This window comes from Felis catus, chromosome C2, assembly GCF_018350175.1.
Source record: "Felis catus isolate Fca126 chromosome C2, F.catus_Fca126_mat1.0, whole genome shotgun sequence".
NCBI lineage: Eukaryota > Metazoa > Chordata > Mammalia > Carnivora > Felidae > Felis > Felis catus.
The window spans coordinates 117,011,558-117,031,224 of record NC_058376.1 but is presented as its reverse complement, the minus strand read 5'-3'; positions in this window follow the sequence as shown (position 1 = coordinate 117,031,224).

Sequence of the window (19,667 nt, the reverse complement as noted above, 5' to 3'; positions counted from 1 at the left end):
TGCTGAATAGATAAGTAAATACATAAATAGGTGAATGTATTATGTAAGTGTATGAAGAAGCATTTAGAGACTGGCTGTGTACATCTAACACATGAATGATACTTACTGGGCTATTAGATTTGGTCATCTACATGTAAGAGCAATTGACTTATTCTCTGATTCTTTTTCTTAGATAGCTGTTTTATAAAATGATCATGAATGTCAACAGTAGCAAGAATGACAGAGAAAGGCAAATTTTTATGTATGGTGATTCCAGATAGTCTTGGAGATAATTCCAGCTAGAATATTATATATTTACAGATAGAGAATGAATGACTCTCCTAGAGGGATACTGTGCAGTAAAAAAGATCACTGGATTGGGGAGCCTGTGTGGCTCAGTCGGTTAAGCGTCCGACTTGGGCTCAGGTCATGATCTCACGGCTTGAGTTTGAGCCCCGTGTCGGGCTCTGTGCTGACAGCTCGGAGCCTGGAGCCTGCTTTGGATTCCGTGTCTCCCTCTCTCCCTGCCCCTGCCCTGCTTAATCTGTCTTTCTCTCTCTCAAAAATAAATAAACATTAAAAAAATTAAAAAAAATGGTAACATATGAACAAGTTGGATTCTCTACTCTTTCTTTTTGGGAACCTTATCACCTGATACTCTTCAAAAAGTGTCTATCTATAAGAATAAACTGAATCTCTGGTAACTGAAGAGTCTAGATTTTTAGTATGATCTGGTTTCCGTAAGAGGCAATAAAGAGATTATTGAAACATTCCTCCCTGATTTCACCTTTCTATGATCGTCTCTATCGACAGAGACAAATAATGCTCATTAAATATCCATGTGCTTTTCTATGTTTTCCAGCATCAGTTGCAGTTAGATGTGACCATGTGATCGTGTTCTGGCAAACAGGAAGGTAAGTGGAAGTTGTGAATTACTTCCTTAGCACTGTGTTTCTCCTTGATCTTTCTTTTCCCGGCCAATAAAACATAGGAGGCCACATGTTAGGATGGCAAATTTCAGATTACTGTGGGAGTTGGCCTGGATCTCTATGTTCTCAGAAGGAGAACAATCCCTTTTTACCCACAAGGAACTCTGGTTGAATGACAAAGTATTAGCTGTGATAAACAACTGAGATTTAAGAGTATATTTTACCACAGTGTAACTTAGCTCATCTTGACTCATATATCCTTACATCGTGGCTTTCCTGTCATATCACCATTTAGAAAATTGACATAAATTTAGTAAGGACATAAAATGTATATAGCTAGACCAGCTTTGAAAATGTTAGTTATTTTGTATAGTTGCTTAGTGTTATTCTATTAATCTTACAAGGGAAAGCTGATAAAAATTCCTGGAACTTTTTCTTGGCTCAAAACAGCTAGTGGCTTAATTGCACTTTTCAGATATTTTTTGTGGTTGAAATAGTGTAGTCTTGAAATAGTATAGCAACAGTTTGTTCTGCGTAACTTATACGTATTGATTTATTGAGAGTGTTTTCTATGGAATATTTTTCTAATATTGTATTGTATTATATTGTATTATATTGAAAATTGCCCTGTGAGATCATTCCAATTATGTACTTGATATATCTTCATGTGGATGCCTTAAAGTTGAAGTTCTTTGAAATTTACCTCTTCATCTTACCTCCTTCATTTCCTCCCTGCCCAAACATGTTCTACTCCTTTATCGGGTAAAAATAAAAATATTTGTAGAATTTTCCTAGCTACAAAGCTTTGAGTCATCCTAAATTCATTTTTTCCTTTGCTCGTTAAATAAAATTTATCCCAAAGTTCTGTTGATCCTACTCCATAATCTCTGTATTAATTACTTTAATTAAAACTTAATATTTGTTACTTGGGTTATAGGTACAGGTCATCTTGTTTCTCCTACTGGATCCATTCTGTACATTTCCGCCAGAATGCTCACATCATCACATCTTTTCTCTGATTAAAAACCTCCAAGATATCATTGCCCTTTGGATGAGGACTCTAAAGTCTTATAATGATCAATGTCTTATGATCTACATAGTTAGCATTGATTCCTGCCACTCTTACTTCTTATACTCAGGTTTCTTTTTTTTTATTTTTATTTAAAAAAAATTTTTTTTTTTCAACGTTTATTTATTTTTGGGACAGAGAGAGACAGAGCGTGAACGGGGGAGGGGCAGAGAGAGAGGGAGACACAGAATCGGAAACAGGCTCCAGGCTCTGAGCCATCAGCCCAGAGCCTGACGCGGGGCTCGAACCCACGGACCGCGAGATTGTGACCTGGCTGAAGTCGGACGCTTAACCGACTGCGCCACCCAGGCGCCCCTATACTCAGGTTTCAATCCCACCCCGTTTTGTGCTTTGCACTCATCTCCTGATATGCATGCTTGTTTACACCTCGATGCGTTGACTCTCTCCTCTGCATAGATACTATTCACTCCTCTGCTTGACAAAAAGTATTCTCTTCCTTCAAGGTACCCTGTTCACTGTAACACTGCTATGATACCACAAATTTCTTTTGATATGGTAGGTTCCTTTCTTTTCTAAACTCCCTGGGTATACTTCCCATACTCTTAATACACTTAAGTTTTTAAAATTAACTTTTATATTCTACTTTACTATTTTTTATTACAACTTCTGAAGAGGAGAGTATAAATATCATTCATCCTATACCCTCAGGACCAATCAATAAGAAATCTTTCTTTAATCATAAACTATTTTTATTATTAGTTATTATTAGTTATTTATTATTATATTATATTATATTATATTATATTATATTATATTATTTGTTATTAGTTGTTGAAGTAAATTATTAAAAAAGAGAGAGAGAGAGAGGTTGTGTGTGGGTGAAGTCCAGAGAGAGAGAATCCCAAGCAGGCTTCTCCTGTCAGTGTGGAAACTGACATGGGGCTCCATCCCACACGAACTGTGAGATCATGACCTGAGCTCAAACCAAGAGTCGGACGCTTAACCATTGGAGTCACCCAAGCACCCCAATAAGAAGCCTTCTAAAAATAAATAAAATGAAATGTGTTATGTTATACATGTTTTTAATAAACAATTGTTGCTGCTTGCTATAGCAGGAGACTGAAAACTAGGAATCTCAGTTGAGAGAGGAGAGATTTACTTTTCAAGATAAGGTACTTTCATGTCATTTTGACTAGAAATTGTGGCAAAAAGGATTCTGGAAAATCTGTTGGGATTTAACAATGCAATAGTTATTGGTTAGATATAATTCAAATAATTTCCAGTGATACTGAAGCTGTGTGGAATTTGGGACTTAGCTCATATATTTTATATAAGAATGCATTGTCTGTTGCAAAAATGAATTTGACATTAGCTTCTTGAGCACTTACAGAAACTCGTAAAGCCATAAAATTTCCAACAACAATCTAAAGCATATAGATGTAATGGAGAAATTCTGGCTAAGAAAATACTAGAGGCCCCAAAGAGCCATGATTTCCCAAGTAAACTAATTTAAAATGGGACATAAAATAGTGAAAGCTCCAGAAATATATGACAGTGCTAAAGTTCACTGTGATAAGACTGAGTTGGAGGAGACCTTGAAATTCGTATTTAAATTGCGTCAACTCTAGTGGTAGTGCAGCTGTGAAAGATTTGCGTATTAGATCTTTAAGACAAGTGAGGATGACTGTAATCCAAACTACCCTTGAAAATCCTTCATATAGATGCCACCTTCGAGCTCAACATGAAATTTGTCAGTATTTCCAGCTTTAGGATATATTGCCGTTCCTTCATGTGAACATTCAATAAGGAATTTCAGTAGGGATCCCCTTCAGTAGGGATCATTTTATATGAAAAAATTTATACTAAACCATGAGAATAACATTAGAATTGATACGGCACAAGAGAAGAGCTGAGTTACGCCTTCAATGTTAGTTCACATTGGTATAAATATTGGGTAAAATGGTGGGCTAAATTTCCTTGACATTTAAGTGTTTTTCTTTCTGCAAAATATGCATTTTATGACATCCACTCTATATACAATTCAATGACTTTATTATTCTGTCCATACTATAATCTGTTTGTTAATTTGGCAAAGGCCATGATGTCATACCCTTGTAAAATACATTCTGCCCCTTAATTAGAGTTTGTTGTTTCAAAAATTCTTGATTATGAGGAAGCAGAGCAGGAGACCTGTCCTCTAATTCAAGCCAAGAGCTGATCTGAGAACACTAGTTCAATAACATCATGTTGAAATAGAAAAAGGACACTTTAATTATTTAAATATTTTTAATGAGTACCCTTTTGCTATCTGGAAATCACGAACTTTTTATATCAAATTAACCAATGGCATTCAATTTTTAAAAGCGATAAACCTGCTACTTCAAAGAAAAGCACAGCTGACATTCGATAATAATCTTATGTTTAATATGATCTATGCTTGAGGCCAATTTATTACCCTCTTTTCTCCAATTTAATTTTAATTCACATTCAGGGGATTTTTACTTAATGCTATCTTTAGTAAATTATTTAATTCTTCTTGTCTATACTGGGCAATTATTTTTGTTCTTTTAATAATATACTCATTAGAAGAGAAGTGGCAGAAAAATGGTGAGTCCTTATTGTTTTAATACTTTATAATTTTAAAGCATGAAGATATGCCTAATTTATGGAATTAAAGCAGGAACCATATGTGAAAAACTAAGTAATAACATTGATAAGATATAATATGACTAATATTAAACTTTTATTTAAAATAATAATTGTTTGAACTTAGTGGGTTTTTTGTTGGCAATATGTTGCTAATATGACAGGTGCATTTACAAAAAAATTCATATAAACAAATCAAATAATCCTGGAGAGTTGACGGCACATGTGAAATCATCAGAAGGAGGTAGGTGATTATTCTAGCCCAATTCTAATGTTTTTTTTTTTTCAAAGAGCTAAAGTCTAAGCTTATTTCCACTCCTGAAATAGTATGAGGTCATTTAAATTACAATGAGGCAAAAGGAAATGGCCATGATTTTTAGGCTGGACAGTTGTTGACAGAGATCTCTCAGAAAATTTTGAGAAAATGATACTGTTAGGACCTCTGTGAAATCAAACCATTTTAAAGAAATTTAGGGTATAAAATGGAGCTTGTTTTGGATGTGTTATCTAATGCAGATGTGATGCAGTGGCAACAGGTGGTAGTAATATGAAAGTGTAATTGCATATATTGGCTCCTGTAAGTTCTAAATCTTAAGTAGATGTTAGAGATTTTGTTTTGGATTCTTCTGTTTATCATTACGTATGCCAGAAAAGTCTAATGTCAGGTAAAGAAGCAAGAGCAGGAGGATGGGTGGGGACAGATGAGAAGGATGGAGAAGAGGGGAAGATCCACAGTGTCTTTGTTTGCCCTCATGTGATTTCAATGTGACTATGTGTCTAGCCAAATAATGGAATTTATTCATAATTTTATATAGTTGGAAGTAATCTAGCCCCCATAAAATTTACATACAAATGGCTTAAAATGACTCTTGTAAAGAAGATAACACAAGTAATACAAGCACAAATAACCGAAAAACTGATCAACAGACTACAATTTCTTTCAGTTATAATGCATGATGAAACAATGATAGTGACGAAAAGAGAGCAAACACAAGGTGATATTATTAAGATTTTCCAAGACTCTTGGAAACATTCATTTATATATACTATTATAAAGACTGAACCTCATCCTTTGTGTATATATTATGTTGTACATATGCGATGATAGATATATCATTTTCATCTATTACTACCATCTATTACTACCAAACATAGAAATAAACTAAATTTAGAACCTGACACTGAAAGTTATTTATCCACAAATATTAAACAATGTTTTATGTTTTTGAAAAACATGAAGGGGCGCCTGGGTGGCTCAGTCGGTTAATTATCCGACTTCAGCTCAGGTCATGATCTCGTGGTCCGTGAGTTCAAGCCCTGCATTGGGCTCTGGGCTGATGGCTCGGAGCCTGGAGCCTGCTTCCAATTCTGTGTCTCCCTCTCTATCTGCCCCTTCCCCGTTCATGCTCTGTCTCTGTCTCAAAAATTAATAAATGTTAAAAAAATTAAAAAAAAAAGAAAAGAAAAACATGAAGCATATATAATTAAACAGCTCATAGGAAAATATGTAATTAGAGATCATACATTATTCATATAAAAATTTTTGTGCCATTAATTAGCAAAAAATAAGACAAAATAATGATAATATATTAATTTATTATTATATTAATATATTGTACAATATTGATATATTGTAATGATATTGATTATATTAATATGTAATACATAATATTAATATATACTATTATAAATGAATTCAGCATACACAGGACACAAGATTAATATACAGAAATCTGTTGCATTTTTATACACTAATAGAAAAATAGCAGAAAGAAATGAATAAAATAATCCCATGTACAATTGCACCAAAATTAACAGAAGATTTAGGAATAAATTTAACCAAAGAGGTGAAAGACCTGTTTCAAGAAGTATAAAACACTGATGAAAGAAATTGAAGATGACACAAACAAATGGAAGATACCTATGCTCATGGATTGGAAGAACAAATATTATTAAAATGTCCTTACTACCCAAAGCAATCTGCACACTTAATGCAGATTAAATACCAACAACATTTATATTAAATTAATATTAATATTAAAATACCAACAACATTTTTTAGACTTGAACAAATAATACTAAAATTTGCATGGAACTGCAAAAGACCCCAAATAGCCAAAGCAATCTTGAGAAAGGAAAACAAAGTTGGATGTATTACAATTCCAGATTTCAAGATAAACTACAAAGCTGTAGCAATCGAAGCAGTATGGTATTGACACCAAAAGAGGTAGGTGAATAGAATAAACCAGAAAGTCCAGAAATAAACCCAAGCTTATATGGTCAAATTAATCTACAACAAAAGAGGCAAGAATATACAATGGGAAAAAGACAATCTCTTCAACAAATGGTTTTGGGAAAACTGGACAACTTCAAGCAAAAAAGTGAAACTGGACCACTTTTTTTTTTAATATGAAATTTTTTGTCAAATTGGTTTCCATGCAACACCCAGTGCCCATCCCCAACAGGTGCCCTCCTCAGTGCCCATCATGTACCCTCCCCTCCCTCCCACCCCCCATCAACGCTCAGTTTATTCTCAGTTTTTGGCTCTCTCCCTCTCTTTTTTTTTCCTTCCCTTCTCCCATGGTCTTCTGTTAAGTTTCTCAGGATCCACGTAAGAGTGAAAACATATGGTATCTGTCTTTCTCTGACTGACTTATTTCACTTAGCATAATACCCTCCAGTTCCATCCACATTGCTGCAAATAGCCAGATTTCATTCTTTCTCATTGCCAAAAAGTATTCCATTGTATATATAAACCACATCTTTATCCATTCATCAGTTGATGGACATTTAGGCTCTTATTATTAGCCATAGTTAGGCTCAATTATTAGCCATAATTTGGCTATTGTTGAAAGTGCTGCTATAAACATTGGGGTACAAGTGCCCCTATGCATCAGCACTCCTGTATCCCTTGGGTAAATTCCTAGCAGTGCTATTGCTGCGTCATAGGGTAGATCTATTTTTAATTTTGTGAGGAACCTCCACACTGTTTATCAGAGTGGCTGCACCAGTTTGCATTCCCACCAACAGTGCAAGAACCACTTTCTTATACCGTATACAAAAGCACTCAAAATAGATTAATATCTAAATGTGAGACCTGAAACCATTCAATTCCTAAAAGAAAACATAGGCAGTAATTTCTTTGACATTAGCCAGGGACATTTTTCTGGATTATGTCCCCTCAGACAAGGGGGAACAAAAGCAAAAATAAACTATTGGGATTACATCAAAATAAAAAGCTTTAGCACAGTAGAGGAGACCACGAACAATATAAAAAGGCAACCAACTGAATAGAAGATATTTGCAAATGATTTATATAATAAAGGGGTAATATTTAAAATATGTATAGAATTTATACAACTCAACACCAAAAAAACCCCAAATAATTTCATTAAAAATAGACATAGGGCTTGAATAGACATTTTTCCAAAGAAAACATACAGATAGCCAACAGATAAATGAAAAGATGCTCAACATTACCAATCATCAGGGACATGCAAATTTAAACCACCATGAGATAGCACTTTTTATATACCTGTCAGAATGCTTAATATCTGTAATATTTGTAACACAAACAAATATTGGTGAGAATGTGGAAAAAAAGAAACCCTTGTGCTTTGTTGGTAGGTATGTGAATTGGTTGAAGAAAATGTGGAAAGCAGTGTGGAGTTTGCTCAAAAAATTCAAAATAGAATTATCATATGATCCAGTAACTGCACTGTTGGTATTTACCCAAAGAATACAAAAACACTAATTTGAAAAGATACATGTACCCCTATGTTGACTGCAGTATTTACACTAGCCAAAATATGGAAGCAGTTCAAGTGTCCATTAATTGATGAATGGATAAAGAAGATTTATATATATACATAGGTGATGAGGATTAAGGAGTACACTTGTTGTGATGAGCACCTGATGTTGTATGGAAGTGTTGAATCACTATATTTGTACACCTGTAACTAATATTACACTGTATGTTAACTATTTGAAATTTAAAAACAAACAAAGTTCCAAACATATTGGAATATTTAGCAATAAAATACTTTGAATACCAGCCCAATATACATATTTTATTATTTTAGTCATATTAATTACATATTACTTTTTTAAAATTTTTTTAACGTTTATTTATTTTTGAGACAGAGAGAGACAGAGCATGAACGGGGGAAGGGCAGAGAGAGAGGGAGACACAGAATCGGAAGCAGGCTCCAGGCTCTGAGCCATCAGCCCAGAGCCTGACGCGGGGTTCGAACTCCCGGACCGCGAGGTCGTGACCTGAGCCGAAGTCAGGAGCTTAACCGACTGAGCCACCCAGGGGCCCCTACATATTACTTTTTGAATATATTACATACATTTAAAAGTACATAAAAATTAAGTTAATCTGAAATTTAAATAATTTTTAATATACTACTCATTATTAACATGTATTAGTATATATGTCTTTATGAAATAAAATTAACATACAGTGTTGTATTAGTTTCAGGTATACAATATAATGATTCAACAATCCTACACATTTCTCACTACTAATTACAATAAGTGTACTTTTAATCTCCTGCACCTTTTTCACCAATCCTTCCATCTAGCTTCCTGCTGGCAGCCACCAGTTTGTACTCTGTATTTAAGAGTTTGTTTTTCTGTGTGTTTCTTTTTTTCTTTGTTCATTTGTTTTGTTTCTTAAGTTCCACCTGTGAGTGAAATCATATGATTTTTGTCTTCCTCTGACTGACTTATTTCACTTAGCATAATACTCTAGCTTTATTCATGCTGTTACAAATGGCAAGATTCTATTCTTTTTTTATTCTACTCTTCTTTTATATATATATGTATACATACATATGTATATATATATATGTATACACACACACACATACACACACACACACACACACACACACACATGCCACTTCTTGTCCACTCATCAGTCGATGGACACTTAGGCTTTTTCCAAAATATGGAATTTTCCATAATTCCATAATTTCCATAATTTGAATTACTCTTTATCCAAAGGTTACTTTGGATAAATATCTAGTAGTGCAATTGCTGGACCATAGGGTAGTTCTGTTTTTAACTTTTTGAGGAACATTCATACTTTTTTCCAGAGTGGCTGCACCAGTTTGCATTCCCATGAGCAGTGAAGAGGATTCCTCTTTCTCCACATGCTCACCAACACCTGTTGTTTCTTATGTTGCTGATTTTAGCCATTTGGACAGGTGTGAGGTGGTATCTCGTAGTTTTGATTTGCATTTCCCTGATGATCAGTGATGTTGAGCATCTTTTCATGTGTCTGTTGGCCATCTGTATGTCTTCTTTGTAAAAAAAAAAAGATGTCTTTTCATTGTCTTCTGAACATATTTTAATTGGATTATTCATATTTTGGGTGTTGATTTTTATAAGTTCTTTATATATTTTGGATACTAATCCTTTAACGGATATGTCATTTGCAAATATATTCTCCCATTCTGTAGGTTGCTTTTCAGTTTTGTTGATTGTTTCCTTCACTGTGCTAAAGCTTTTTATTTTTATGTAGTCCCAATAGTTTATTTTTGCTTTTATTTACATTACCTCAGGAGACTTATCTAGAAAGAAATTGCTGCAGCCAATTTCGAAGAAGTTACTACCTATGTTCTCTTCTAGGATTTTAATCATTTCAGGTCTCATATTTAGATATTTAATCCATTTTGAATTTATTTTGGTGTATGTTGTAAGAAAGTGGTCCAGTTTCATTCTTTTGCTTGTTGGTGTCCAGTTTTCCTAACACCATCTGTAGGAGAGACAGTCTTTTGCCTACTGGATAGTCTTTACTACTTTGTCAAAGATTCGTTGACCATATAATTGTGAATTTATTTCTGGGTTTTCTATTTTGTTCTCTTAAACTATGTGTCTGTTTTTGTGCCAGTACCATAGCGTTTTGGTTACTGCAGCTTTGTAATATAACTTGAAGTTTGGAATTGTGATGCCTCCAGTTTTGCTTTTTCTTTTTCAATATTGTTTTGGCTACTGGGATCTTTTGTGGTTCCAAACAAATTTTAGGATTGTTTTTTTCTAGCTCTGTGAAAAATGCTAGTGATATTTTTATAGGGATTACATTAAATATGTAGATTGCTTTGGTTAATATTGACATTTTAACAATATTCTTCCAATCCATGAGCATGGAGTCTTTCCATTTCTTTCTGTCATCTTCAATTTCTTTCATCAGTGTTTTATAATTTCCAGGTCTTTTACCACTTTGGTTAGATTTATCCCAATGTATCTTATTGTTTTTGTTGCAATTGTATACGTGATTAATTCCTTAATTTCTCTTTTTGCTGCTTCACCCTGGGTGTATAGAAATGCAACAGATTTCTTCTGTATGTTGATTTTGTATCCTAGCCTTTACTGAATTCATTTATCAGTTCTAGTAGTTTTTTGGTGGAGTTTTTTGGGTTTCCTATATTTGGTATCATGTCATCTGTGAGTACTGAAAGTTTGACTTCTTCCTTGTGGTTCTGGATGCATTTTATTTCTTTTTGTTGTTTGATTGCTCTGGACAAGACTTCTACTACTACGTTGAACAAAAGTGGTGCCAGTGGACATCCCTGTCTTGTTCCTGATTCTAGAGAAAATGCTCTGAGTTTTTCTCCATTTAAGATTACACTAGTTGTGCATTTTTCATACATGGCCTTTATTATGTTGAGGTATGTTCACCCTACTTTGTTCAAAGTTTTTATCATGAATGGTTGTTGTAGTTTGACAAATGCTTTCCTACATCTATTGAAATGATCATATGGTTCTTATCCTTTCTTCTGTTAATGTGATGTATCATGTTATTGATTTGCAAAGATTGTACCACCCTTGCAACCCAGGAACAAATCCCATTTGATCGTGGTGAATTATTTTTTTAATGTTTTGTTGAGTATTTTTTGAGGATATTTGCATCTATATTTATCAGAGATATTGGTTGGCAGTTCTCCTTTTTTTTTTTTTTTGTGGTGTCTTTATCTGGATTTGGTATCAGGGTAATGCTGGCCTCATCAAATGAATTTGGAAGTTTATCTTCCTTGTCTATTTTTTGGACTATTTTGAGAAGAATAGGTATTAACTCTTCTTAAATGTTTGGTAGAATTTGTCTACGAAGCAGTTTGGTCTTGGACTTTTGTTTGTTAGGAGTTTTTAAATTATTGATTCAATTTCTTTGCTCGTTATCAGTCTATTCAAGTTATTTATTTCCTCCTGTTTCAGTTTTGATAATTTATATGTTTCTAGGAATTTATTTATTTCTTCTAGATTGTCCAATTTGTTGGCATATAGTTTTTTCATAATATTCTCTTATAATTGTTTGTATTTCTGTAGTGTTTGTTGTTATTTCTCCTCTCTCATTTGTGATTTTATTTATTTGGGTCCTTTCTCTTTTCTTTGTGATGCCTGGCTAGAGGTTTATCAATTTCATTTTATTTTATTTTTTTTCAAAGAACCAGCTCCTGATTTCATTGATCTGTTCTTTTTCTTTCTTTCTTTCTTTTTATTTTTTTTTTAGTTCTATATCATTTCTCCTCTAATCTTTATTATTTCCTTCCTTCTCCTGGCTTTGGGCTTCATTTGTTGTTCTTTTTATAGCTCCTTTAGATGTAAGGTTAGGTTGTTTATTTGAGATTTTTCTTGCTTTTTGATATAGGCCTGTATTGCTGTAAACTTCTCTCTTAGAACAGTTTTTGCTGCATTCCAAAGATTTTAAACCATTGTGTTTTAATTTGCATTTGTTTCCATCTATTTTTTTAAATTTCTTCTTTGATTTCCTAATTGACCCATTCATTGTGTAGTAGCATGTTTTTTAACCTCCATGTATTTGTGTTCTTTCCAGATTTGTTCTGTGGTTGACTTCTAGTTTCATAGTGTTATGGTCAGAAAAAGGTGCATGGGATGACTTCAATCTTCTTGTATTTGTTGAGGCCTGTTTTGTTGCCTCATATGTTATCTGTTCGTGAACTCGAAAAGAATGTATTTTGCTGTTTTAGGATGCAGTGTTCTGAATGTATCTGTTGACTCCATTTGGTCCAGTGTGTCTAAAGCCATTGCTTCCTTGTTGATTTTCTGTTTAAATAATCTGTCCACTGATGTAAGTGGGGTGTTAATGTCCCCTACTGTTATTGTATTACTATAGGTTAGATCCTATATGTTTTTATTAATTGTTTTATGAATTTGGGTGTTTCCTGTTGGGTGCATAAATATTTACAGTTGTTATATCTTCTTTTGGAATTGTCCCTTTTATTATTATATAGTGTCCTTCTTTGTCTCTTTTAACAGTCTTTGTTCTTAAAACCTCGTTTGCCTGATATAAGTATTGCTACTCTGGCTTTCTTTTAATGGCCATTTTATGATAAATATTATGATTTATATTATGATAAATATTTTATATATATTATATATATATGATATATGATATATGATAAATATTTTATATTATGATAAATATTTCTCCATCTCCTCACTCCATCTGTGTGTGTCTTTAGGTCTGAAATAAGTCTCTTACAGACAGCATATAAATGGGTCCTTTTTTTTTTTTTAATCCATTCTGATACCCTATATCTTTTGATTGGAGAGGTTAGTCCCTTTACATTATCAAAGTATTATTGATAGATGTATATTTATTGTCATTTTATTACTTGTTTTGTGGTTGTTTCTGTATAATTTTCTATGATTCTTTCTTTCCCTTTTTCATATTTTGTTGATTTTTTTTGGTGATATATTTGGATTTCTTTCTCATTATTCTTTAAATGTTTATTAGTGTTTTGGATATATAGTTACTATTAGGCTTTTATATAACCTCTTCTGCATGTAACAGTCTATGTTACATTTTATGATTGTTTATGGTTGAACACATTCTTTTCTCCTCTACTCCTCACATTTTAGGTATGTGTTATTATACTTTATATCCTTTTTTATGAGTTTCTTGGCTAGTGTTTTACAGAAATATTCATTTTTACTGCCTTTGTGTTTTCTTTATACTGTCACTTTTGGTCTTTCTTTTCTATTCAGAGTCCCCTTTAATCTTTCTTGCAGGACTGGTTTAGTGTCATGAATTCCTTTCATTTTTGTTTGGGGGAATTCTTTAACTCTTCTTCTATTCTGAATGATAGCCTCGCTGGATAGATTATTCTTGGCTGCAGATTTTTCCCATTCAGCACATTGAATATATCATGCCACTTCCTTCCACCTTGCCAGGTTTCTGTGGAGAGCTCTTCAGTTAGCCTTATGGGTCTTCCCATGTAAGCCGGGAACTTCTTTTGTCTTTTCTTCTCTTTTTTTTATTAATTTTTTTAATGTTTACTTATTTTTGAGAGAAACAAACAGCAAGTGGGGGAGGAACAGAGAGAGAGAGAGAGAGAGAGAGAGAGAGAGAGAGAGAGAGAATCTGAAACAGGCTTCAGGCTCTGAGCTGTCAGCACAGAGCCCGACATGGGGCTCAAACCCACAAATTGCGAGATCACGGCCTGAGTCGAAGTCAGATGCCCAACCAAGTGCCCCGGGGACTTCTTTTGTCTTGAGGCTTTTAGGATTTTTTCTTTATCGTTATATTTTGCAAACTTAACTACAGTGTATCTTGGTGTAGGCCTACTTTTGTTCATTTTGTTGGGAACTCTCTTTACCTCCTGGATCTGGTGTCTGTTTCCTTCCCCAGATTAGGAAAGTTTTCAGCCAAAATTTCCTCAAATAAATCTGTCCTCTTTTCTCTCTCTTCTTCTTCTTTTGAGGCTCATATATAATGAATGTGATTATGTTTGATGGAGTCATTGAATTCTCTAAGTCGGTTCTCATGTTGCGTAATTCTTTTTTCTCTCTTTTGTTCAGCTTCATTGGTTTTCATTACTTTGTCTACTAGATCATTAATTCATTCCTCTCCTTCTCCCAGCCTGCTGTTCATTGCATCAAGCGTGTTTCTAATCTTGTTTATTGTACTCTTTATTTCTGATTAATTCTTTTTTAACTCTTATCCCTGTGGTAAGGGTCTCACTGATGTCTTCCATTCTTTTCTCAAGTCCAGTGAGTATCCTTTTGATCGTTGCTTTAAATTCTCCATCAGGCATGTTACTTATATCTGTTTTATTTAGATCTCTGGTGTGACTTTATCTTGTTTTTTCATTTGGGAAAAATTCCTCTGTCATCTTGTCTAAGTTTCTGGCTGCTTCTCTGTGTTAGAAAAACCAGTTATGTCTCCTGCTCCTGAAAGTAGTAGCCTTAAGATGAAGAGCTCTTGTAGTACCCAGGGCTGGCACGTCAGGGAGTGTCTGCTGTGTACAGTCTGCTCTTGTGTTCTGGCTGCACCTATCCTTCAGACTAGTCATTTGCAGAGGCCCTCCTTGCCTCTTGTGGACAGAATTTGGTCCCTGTGCTGAATGTGGTGAGTTTTAACTAGGTATACGCTAATCTGTGAAATGAGACCTGTCACTACCTCCACCAGAACTGAGGCTTTGCAAAATCTCTGAGAGATGTGGTGTGGACAGCGGTTTGTGCTGGTTTCTGGGGGAGAGGCTCACCAGGCTATGACTGAGGTAGGTGTGACTGAGAAGGTAAGTTCCACTGAAATGCATGGATGTAGAGCTTAGTGTAAGTTAGGCAGCCATTATCCATGCTCTTATGCTCCCTGCAGGGACTCCCGGCTTATGCTAAGGGATGGGGGAGGCAAGTGGCACCAGCCAGCTCCTTTGTTCCCATAGAGGTGTCTTCCTGAAGGTTGCCTCTCCCCGCTGTGTGCCCCAGGTGCTCTTCAGATGACTGTTTCCACGCTGTATGCCCCTGGGTTGTTTGTTTGCATTCTCTCCAAGAATAGCACGGTGCCCTCTAGGCTCTATCCTAGCTAAGTCCAGTGACCTTTAAACTCCATGCTTTAAGCCCTGCTGGTTGCAAGAACTCATGAAGTTCAGTTCCTCTCATTTTCCAAGCCAACAGCTCCGGGGAAAGCTTCTCTTTGTGTGTTCTTCGGGTGCTCTTCTCTCTCTCTTTCTTGTCCTTCTCTGTGACAATGGCTACCTTCTCTCTGCAGCAGCTAGGATCCAGTTCTCCCCAAACCATGTCTCCATACTTCTTACCTTCTTCAGGATGACCTCTTCTCTCCTGTTATCTGTAGAGTTTGTTCTGTCAGTTTTCAGGTTGATTTCTGGGGTATTTAAGGTGATTTGATAGTTCTGTAGTATTCGTAGGACAAGGCAAGCCTAGGGTCCTCCAATTCTGCTGCCATCTTCCTGCCTCTTCCCTAGAGTCTTTTCTTAAAAGATAAATATCATAATTTGTGGGTCCCTTAGTAAAAGGTACAAAAATGGAGAAAATATGTAAGAGAGATGACTGAATTAGCCTGAATGCTTAATATATGCCAGATTACATGTTTGAAACCAAGGTGAAATGGGGGCTTGGGAATACACAGTGCATCCCTAATTCTTGGAAATTTGCCTGCCAGTTGAAATATGAAGACTTTGTTAATGTGACAACCCAGCTAGCTCTAACATAAAGCCATTATCACGACATAAATTTAAAGAAACCCAAGTCATTAAAAAACTTAATTTTCAAGTCCTTGGATTTGAAAACGGCTCATAACTTAGGATTTCTCAGTGCTCACAAACACATAATTTACTCCAAACTTTTAGGTACTGCTATATAGTTGACAATACACTTTCTGAGAAAATTTCTGTGACTTCAAATAATGTTGCATTTAATATTTTTGGTGATGGAGTGGGGGATTGCTTCTCAACCTATATATAATTCTACTTGTAGGAAAAATATTTGAGACAGAAAAATTCTTTTTAACCTAAAAGTAGGCTACCCACAGGTTAAAATAGTATAAAAATTGAAATGGTTGGTCTACTTCCATCTTCAACCAGCTGTTTCTATAGAAGCAACATGGAAATAATTAAAATGCACCTTAAAAGTATGCAATGAGCTCCGTAAAGGTTTTACTTCATTTTGATTTTCAAATATAGAAGTCTAATATTGATCCTTTTGAAGCCTGTAAGTGAAGATTAAAGCATTCTAACATGCTATCTACAGGTGTGCCATAGTGAGTTATGATCCTTGCATAATCCATAGATTGAAAAAGCTACAGTAAGTAACAAACTGTTAATCAGTGCAGTGGCACAGAAGATCAATCTTTGATTCTTATATTCACAAACCCTGTTTATTTGGTCACATTAGAGAACAGGCTGGGGTGTTGGAATGGATTCTTAGAAATGATGGATGTAATTGTCAAAACTGCCAAGGTCAATGTATAATGTTCATAAAAGAACCAACCCAATTCAAGTACCTTCCATTTATCATTCATGCAATTTGACCCCCAGTTCTCTTTATAATAACATACAAAGGAGGAACAACTGCTGTGTTCATTCCAATGGAATCTTGTGCACTTTTCACTATCATTCAGATCACAGCCTTTCTCAGACTGGGATCATTTGTACATAACTTTCCTTTCTCTGAGGATGTTGGAAGTATTAGTTGAAATATGGATTTAATAAAGAAAAAGCTGATTAATGAATCTGTATGTGATTTCTCTGTTGCTAGTAGAATGTTTTGAAATTCAGAATCTTGCTGATTTATCATCTACTTACTCTTAGACTACATTCTCAACTTTGATATTGACAGTGTTTTGTTGAAAATTATTCCAATACCAGTATTTTACAGATGGAGTATTCTTATGAAATTTGCAAGTGTTTAGGTGTTGGATGTATTTAAATTGAAATAAAAATACTCAAATGTATATTACAGATTTAGTCAATTGTGAAAAAACCCAAGCGATTTTCCCTTATTTTGCTTGAACAACTAGTCTTCTATCATGAATGAATTCATGAACATTCTACCAGATGCTTTCATTTAAAATTACACTTATTATTAATTTTATAATTTTATCAAAGTAGCTGCCTGAAATTCATGACTCTTTCTTGCTCTTTAGATTTGTGTATTTGTACTACTTTCATAAAAGAGGGCTCACACTTGTTATTAGCACTAGAATATAAGTTCCAGGAGGGTAAGGTTTATTCTCCACTATACCTGAGATTCCCTGAAGAATGAGTACATTGTAGAGGCTCAGTAATTGTTTATTGGAAAAAAAAGGAAGTAAAGAAAGAAAGAAAAGGAGAAGAACAAAGAAAAATGTGTCTTTATTTTAAAATATTTACCGATTAAAGTGACTTGGGGGGGTATTACCAAAATTACAAATAATGTATTATGAGCTTATTACCAATGGTACTACATTAGTTAATATTTCTAAAAATAAATTACTTTATTGCCTACATTAGAAGAGATATTATTAAAAAGAAGCTATAGCGGTGCCTGGGGGGCTCAGTTGATTCAACATCCAACTCTTAATTTTGGCTCAGGTCATGATCTGATGGTTCCTGAGATCTAGCCCTGTGTTGGGTGCATTGACGGCATGGAGCCTGTTTGGCATTCTTTTTCTCTGTCCTTCCCCCACTCACTCACCCCCTCTCGCAAAATAAACAAACAAACAAACTTAAAAAAAGAGGAAAAATAAAACATCAGGGAAAATGTAGCTAATGAGTAAACCAGAAGCAATCATAACTAAAATGGTATGAGATAACATTGAAAAATAGCTTCATGGTTCTCTTTTTCACCAGAGGAGGATAAATATATTTAAAAATATTTTTTTAAATGTTTATTTATATTTGACAGAGAAACACAGAGTGAGAGAGGTGGAGGGGCAGAGAGAGAGGGAGACACAGAATCCGAAGCAGGCTCCAGGTTCCGAGCTGTCAGCAGCAGAGCCCCACGCGGGGCTCGAACCCACAAACCGGGAGATCATAACCTGAGCCGAAGTCGGGCGTTTAACCGACTGAGCCACCCAGATGCCCCGAGGATAAATATATTTTTAAAAATGTTAATAAAGGGGCGCCTGGGTGGCTCAGTCGGTTAAGCGTCCGACTTTGGCTCAGGTCATGATCTCCCGGTTTGTGGGTTCGAGCCCCACGTTGGGCTGTGTGCTGACAGCTCAAAGCCTGGAGCCTTCTTCGGATTCTGTGTCTCCCTCTCTCTCTGACCCTCCCCCACTCACACTCTGTCTCTGTCTCTCTCTCTCTCTCTCAGTAATATAATAAATAAACGTTAAAAAGTAAAAATATTAATCGGAACAAGAGCTCTCCAAACAAATACTAAATAAAAGTATTATTAAGTATTCTAGAATGTAAACTTACTTGGAAACACTCAACAGATAGTCTAAATGTCAAGATGGGCCTGACAGTTTGTGAGATGCTCAGAAAAGCATGGCCCTCGTGCTTACTGAGCATATGCGGTTCTAGCAGGCAAATAGACAAATGAGAAATGACAATGGTGAGATAACTGCTATCACTGGCCAATATAGGCAACATAGAACTGAAGACAAGAGCAACACGTTCGTAAATTTAGCATTATTAAAAAACAGAAATGGGAAAAAAAGGATTCATGATTTTAATGGATTTTTGTTTCTTCCGTCCCCCCAAAGAGAAAAAAAAATGCCCTGCTTTATTGACTGACGTGATCATAAGGAGATGCAACAGCTCTGATTTGTATTATTGACTCTCAGTTTCCTCGTTTATGAAACAGAGTTTAAGATCTTTTTGAAGGTCAAATGGGAATATTTGAGATGTCTATGATACTGTCAAGTGCTACACAAATGTTAGTCGTTACTCTGACAATTATCTCTAGCATGTGCACATCACATGGTTAATGTGGATTCTCCGTAGAAACCTTGAAAATATATGTTCAGCTCAATTTTATTTCATAACTGGTTTTAGCCATTGTTATCCATACTATGCTTTTGAGTGGCATGTACATAATAAAAAAGACTAAAAGGTACACAATTAAATTATGAGACTACAGTCCTGATAATTTCATGGAGGTAATTTAATTATTAAAGAGGCTAAATTATATTAATACCCAAAGATATCCTTAGAACTTCTAAAATACTGCACATCAATTTGAAATGGCAGTACAACTACACCTTAAGTTACAATGCACTTTTATTGTAAAGCCTGAAGATGCAATGATGTTTCCATGTGATAAAATACTAAGAGTAGGATTTTTATGCCATTTACTCTCATCAGAAACGGTCTTAAATTTTTAAACTA